Source organism: Cryptomeria japonica, chromosome 7 (genome assembly GCF_030272615.1).
Source record: "Cryptomeria japonica chromosome 7, Sugi_1.0, whole genome shotgun sequence".
NCBI lineage: Eukaryota > Viridiplantae > Streptophyta > Pinopsida > Cupressales > Cupressaceae > Cryptomeria > Cryptomeria japonica.
In genome coordinates this window covers 47,472,772-47,479,873 of record NC_081411.1, presented here as the reverse complement: position 1 = coordinate 47,479,873, position 7,102 = coordinate 47,472,772, and positions in this window count along the sequence as shown.

The window sequence follows — 7,102 nt, the reverse complement described above, 5'->3', positions numbered from 1 at the left end:
CTCTGCTTGTGCTTTGTCATCAGGTCGTCGATGTAAAATGAAAGAAGTCCTCCTGATGATTGATACAAATAGGTCCATGCCACTTTCATTATCATCAAAAGCCTTAGAAGTGAACTCTTCAACCTTGAACAATTTCACAAAGAGTTCAACAGTTCAATTCATTAAAGAAGTAGAACAACAAAAGCAAACTCCTTGAACCATTTAAACCGTTTGAACCTTTTGAACCACTTTGAAAATTGGTTTAGAGTTCAAGTATGGAAAATAACTTAAAACAGAGACATATACTCGTTATACAACACATTGTCTTGGCTTACAAAAGACATTTTGAACCTTGAACTAATTTGGTTCATGAGTTCAAAGTTCAAAATGGATGACAATAGAACACTTGCTTTCCCATCGGGTCATCGGGGTAGAGTAAAACTACTCCGTCTGATACCTGATAACTCCACTCCAACCATTGGCGATTGCATCAGGACAAGTCCTGTCGATTGGGGTAGGTCTTGCCGATAGGAAAATTTTCAAAAATTGCAAACAAAAAGGACTTAGAGCCATTCCATAGTATGTACATGCCAAAATTGGTTACGGGCATTTCAACCCTTAGGTGCTCCTGCACCAACTAGATCTAGTGTTGGATCTATCTTCTCTTGTGGGTGGTTTCTCTTGAGCTACTATAATATCAAAAATATTGTACCTTGAAATTAATGTGACAAATGGCACTTTCCTCCATGTCATCGGAGGTCAAGATCTGCCATCTTGTCCTTATGTCCACTCAGGCCATCCTTGTCAGTTATGGTCGAAGCGTTCCCAACTCTGCCAATCTGTCACCTTCGGGGACGAAGGTGCGACACAAAGACATCTGCGTGGCCTGGTAGTGTCCTTTGAATTTGACAATATGTAGGTGGCCATTTGAGCATTACGCCTACTCCTAGAAGGAATTGTAACGCCTATGCACGCAACTACCAACATTTGAATTCCTTCCTGGGCCTTTATCTTTCACCTTGAAGGCATTTGAAGGGATTCTTTGGCAAGTTTGGAAATCTTCTTGCAGATTGAGCTCTTGCAAACCGCTTTGGATAGCATACTATCAATACCACCATTGTTGCAGCATCTCAAGCATACCACACAAGCATTTCCAATAACTGTTCATGAAAGGGGATGTTCCTAAAACCTCTCTTTCCTATTTTCCAAATCTTCATTTCCAATCTTGTATTGCATTTTCGATTATCTTTATCATATTATTATTCCCGTGGCTTCTTGGGTTGTCTGTGGAGCTAGAAACACCAAAATGGGGGTCTGACTTAGGCAGGCTCCAAAACACAACTCCCAACATTTTATCTCTTGCATGTGTGTAGGCAAAACTTTATGAAGAGGAGATTATCTTGCAGGAGGCTTCATAGCATGGACTGGTTGTGATATTTTCTTACTCTTTAGTGTTTTCCTTATTTTGTTTCATAATCCATGTTTTTCATAAGTTTTAATATTATTTAGCTATTTTATAAGTTTTGTTAGTGCGTCCAGAGCTTTTTTCTCTGACTCTGAGCTCCATCCGTATAGGATGACAATGCGCAACACTGGTGTCCTAGCTCTGCGCACTTGTCTCAAGGACTAAGGCTCTGCAGTGCTATTCAAATATGCCTCTTAGGTGTCTGACCCTCCTTGCATAATTTTGTTATCTCGTGGCTCATCTTAGCACCAGTTGGCAGAGGTAATTAGAAGGACAATTTGTCCTTGAGGATCCTTCATCCTTAAGGTGACAAATTCCCTCCACTACATTTTGGTGAGCCTAACGTGACCCAGACTTATCTTTGCATTACTTGCTTTTTGCTTTAGTTAGGTGCATTTAATCTTTTAACTTTCAAAAGTTCAAAAAAATTTGAGAACTATATAAAGAAATAAAATAAAATAAAATAGAAAAAGAATAAGAAAATGAAAAACAACAAATTATTCATTTGCATTTAGTTTAAATTTCTACATTTTTTTGTTTATCATTTAAACCCAACTCTATCATTCGATGTCCCTATAGTGTGGTCTTGAATGTCATGTGGCTTGTCTATGAGCTTTACAACTTATACTGCAATAGGAGTCGTAGTCAGGAGGTCGTCTAGGTGGATTTTTCCCCCTGATCATTATAGTCCTCCTCTACTTGAAACCATGCAGGGTGGGCAGTCACCTGATCTCAATGAGTTCTTGACCTCTCAAAGTCTAAAATCTACTTGAACTAGGGGGATTTCTCCTTCTAATTCACATCCCAACTCTCCTGGGAGTTCTACCCCATCTTCCCCTCCTATGATCGATCATGATTATGCAGTCATTGTAGACTTTGAGAAGATCAATATGTTGGAGCAGAATCTGAGAGATTTTGAGGGTTTATTGAATAGATAATTTCCTCCCCCAAGATGGGAATGTTGTAGGTACCTTGAGAGACATGTTAATCTCTGACTGGAGAGGCCTGGAGATGTTGAGGGCTTTGTCCATGATTGTTAAAAACCATGTTGCCCTTGGTGGATGCACCCCTATAGACAATCAGTATGATCCTTTTAGTTCCCAAGTTAGTGTTAGCATTTCAGGCCTAGGCGCACACATGGTGGACTCCACCATACCTAGTGTTAGTGCTTTACTCACTCCTTTGGGCTATACAAGCATGGCTAGCAGCTCAACCTTCGCCAATGCTTAGGTTTCAGTAATCAGCGCTAGCACTACATCTGCTAGTAGAACTGGTCCTTCTGTAGGTTTGGGTGGAGGTGGTGATGGATCTGGCCCGCCTCCACCTCCTCTGCCTTCTAATCCTATCCTAAATATAATCTTACAGAACATTGGGCAGTTGTAGTTGCAACTAATGAACTTAGCCTCTCCCTATGGTCAACCATCTATGCTTGTGTATTACAGGAAGAATCCCCTTGACATTAGCATCCTAAATAATATCCTTCCAACTGCTACTGAGTCCCTAAAGTTTGATAGGTTCAATGGTGATGGGGACCCAAACATGCATATAGACTCCTTTATGACTATGTGTAGTGACTACCATAATCTAGATTTTGTGTTGTTGAAACTGTTCTCGCATTCCCTCAAGAGGATAACATTAGAATAGTATAGCTCCTTACCTGACTACTTTAGTCATACCTTTGATCAACTTATAGATATTTTCCTTAAACAATTTTAGGTGAACATTGGTAGCAGGGTCACTATAACTGACCTTGTTCATTGTAAACAAAATCCCAATGAAAAGATCACTGATTTTATTTCGACCAAGATCTCCTTTTCCCTGCTAGATAGTGATCTACAGAGGATGTTTATCGGTTATCTACAGCCGAGATTGAGGGAGAAAGTATCTCTTAACCGATATTAGAATTTTGCGAATATGTGCTCTTCTCTCACCGATTACTAGCACATTGTGTCACAGTTCGGAGATACTTCTTTGAACCCTCATGGTGGATCCTTTGCAGGCACAACCATGGATGGGTCTTGGAAGAATAAGGCTATAGCTAATGTTACGGCTATTCATCTTATGGCTACTACGCAAGCCCCACAATAAAATAGAGTCGTCACTAAGCTTAAAGACTCCTACTTAAGCATAATGCAATAGTTACTAAAAGACAACCTTATTATCATTTTAGAAATAAAACCACTTTCTGATAGTTGGCCTTATCCACATTGGTATGATGGCTCTAAGTTTTTTCATTATGATCATGTGCCTGGTCATGACACTGAGTGATGTTATCATCTTGGACATGTTGTCCGAGACTACATCAACAATGGTGCAATCAAGGTAGATGCATGAAAGTATAAATCAAATAAGTCTATTGATAAAATCAATAGTGAATTGTAGACTTATACCAACCCTTTCCCTTTGCATTCTATAAACTTTATTTCTTCATTGGATCCTTCTTCAAATGATGGTCCATATGTGAGCATGGTCACCATCACCCCTATTAGCTCACCTCCATCCCAGAAGGGGAAAGTATCTGACTTGTCCTTGTCATTTACCCCTCTTGATACCTCATATTATAGAGAGCCTTCTCCTCTTTACATCACTACCAAGTTGAATGATCAAACTGTCATAGGTGTGATGGTTAACCCATCTAGAAGAGTTGATTTTATCACAGAGGAGACTCTCTTTGTGAACTGTTGGCATAGAATCACATATAATGAGTGTCACACAATTTGAGGACACATGATGGATTCCCTATCTGCCCCTTGGACAGTATCACCTTGACGATCCTGATATGACCTAAGGCGGTGTCCTCTATGTTTTTTATCATTCCCAAATCAGACCTCTTCTAAGTTAAACTTGGCATTCTTTGGCTGATTGCTATGGAAGAAGTTCCCTCAATTGTGCACAAATGTCTCAAGTTTCCCCATGAGGGCACAATGCATGTCATCTAGGACACTAGATACCAACCCCTGATTGCTCATGGGGATTTTTTGTTGGACCACTTTTGGCCTACTCTAGTGGGACCCATGCTTCCCTATGGTGATTTAATGTATCATGCTTATTATGAGTATAAAATGGGGGAGTTGGCCCCTACATCTGTGCAGCCTAGTGTTTTGTTGCCTACTCCTGCATCGACCTCTCTTCCATCGATTCTTGTCTTGGAGCGAGTAGTTCCTCATGTCTCCTCATCATCAGGGGTTGAGGATAAATTTATCCCTCAAATAGGCCTCTACGTCCACCTAGGATTGCACAACCTCTAGAAGTGTTTGTTGTTCTTGTGACTGCTCCCAGCACAACCAAGAGAAAGGCACCCATGCTTTCAAAGTCGACAACCTCTCATCCCTTCAAGCTCCCGATCATGGTTGATATTCCTTGACCCTCTCATTATGAGAAAGGAAAGCACCCTCCTCATGTCCCTTCTTCACAGTCTGTGTCGACACCCTTTGTTCCTCCATCCGCTCCTCGAGCGAAACAAGGTTGGGTGTTCATTGCACTGGATGTAATGCCTCTCTGAGATGCACCTCCTATCTCCTCGGTGAGGCCTTCTCCTGTTCTTAAAATAATTTTGGAGGCCTCTCCTATGGAACACAATGCTCCTGAATCCTCTCTGGCTTTAGTTCATTATCCTCATTTCCATCGAAATCAGCATGTGTGTGAGCATAAATATTTTCAATGAGTTCGAGCTCAAGTGCGAGATGCTTCCTCACAGTCCACTAGTGTCTATCTAACACCCAGCACTGTTGTTTCGGAGCCTATTCCCTCGATTTCTCTTGTCTCTTCACCTGTTTTAGTCTCGCTCCCTGCTACTTCTGTGGGTTTCGATCAACCTCCCTCCAAACGAGTGCAGGTTTTTATTTCTCTTTCTTTGGAGCTACCTCTTATCACTTCTTTGTTGCCCCCTTTGTCCTAGACCCTTAACATCGCACATACATAGGTGGTGCCTAGTGCATATGTTTCTACCCCACCTGCTTTGCCACCACTCCAGCATTCAAGTTTTCCTAGAGTCCTTCAGTCTCCTACAGTTGATAGGAGGCCTGACACTCCTATCTCGTGTAAACACAAGTTTGACTAGGCCCCTATCCTAGAGTTCTAATGACACAAGTCTTCACATGTATGTTCCTCATCCATTCCTCTACCTACCTCAGTGCCTACTAGTTTGCCTATTTCTGTTTGTGTGATCAAGAAGGCCCTGACTTCTCCTAAGATTGTCACTGCCCCTCTTCTAGAGGTCAGAAGTCATGTTCTTGTTTCTTATCCAAGTGAGTCGCCTGCTTCCTCCACAGAGGCCTGCATATTCGGCTCCTTGGAGGATATCATAGTCTTTTCTATGATCTTCACACAATTATTGACCCTCATCTCCTCCAGGCCTATAGACGAAGATTTCGCTTCTTCTTCATCTCTTTCTAAAACTGTTGGTGAGGTACTTGGTCGGGCCCTTGTGATAGTCCCTCTTTGAGCTTGCCCCCTTCTCCCTATGACCTAGATTGGGAGGATGAGGCTCTTCTTGAGGATGATGGTCTCCTACAGTACAATCCCCTCATATGGGCTGATCATTATAACTTGTATCCTTCATCTGCATCTACTTGCATGTGTGTGTGATTGTGTTCCCCCATTCTTGTTTTATCTGTTTGTTTCCTCCTAGAGGACCCAGGTCACTCCATAGCTACCTGGATATGGGAGGTTGACTATTTTTATCCAATCTGACATTCCTTTATTTGTCTACCTCCTATTTTTCATATCTTTATTTTTGACATTCGAGAATGATGCAAAGCGTTGGGGGCATTCTTCACCTTCTTCCCTGTTGACCTGAATTTTTATTTTTCTCGTTGTCTTAATGTGCTCTCCTTCAGATCTGATAAATTTGGCACTATGACAATACAGCCATCTCATAGTGAACTTATCTATCTTTTTGACACTGCTATAGGTTTTAATGCCAAACTATCGGATCCCCCTGTCCTCTTGCATTACATATTTTGATGTTGTAGGTAGATATTTATGTGTCACTATCCATTGGTGGCATTCCATGAAAATACCTTGTTATATTCAAGTGCCACAACTCCTCTTCTCCTTAGAATGACATGCCTTCCATGCATATCATTCTAAGGGGGCCATCATATTTGCATTTTATCTTTTAGCTCTTGCATTAGTTTCTTTTGCCAAGTTTATTTTTCATGTTCACCCAGGTGGGGGCCAAACCACTTGATCTTTTTCTTTTTCCAAGATCACTTAGGTGGGGGCAAAACCACTTGATCCTTTCCAAAGATTGCCTACATGGGGGCCAAACCATTCTCGACTCATATCTCTCTTGTTTTCCTTGGTAGGGGCCAATCTACTAACCAAATTTATCTACCCTAACATATGGCTATCTAGCGTGTCGCTAACCATGTGGGAAAATCTACTTTATCTGTCCTATCACATGGCTATCTATCATATCACTACTTATGCCAAAAAATATTATCTTTATCTACCCTATCGTATGGTTATCCATACCAACATATCGCACCCTATCGTATGGCCATCTAGCATAATGCATCTTTCTATCCATACTAGCGTATCTTATACCAATGGTGGCCTCCTATCTCACATCTTTTTGTAGCCAGGGCTTTCCGCCAGAGCAAGGTTTGTTTTTGTTACACTATATTATCCATTTCTTTATCTTACCGTCCATCA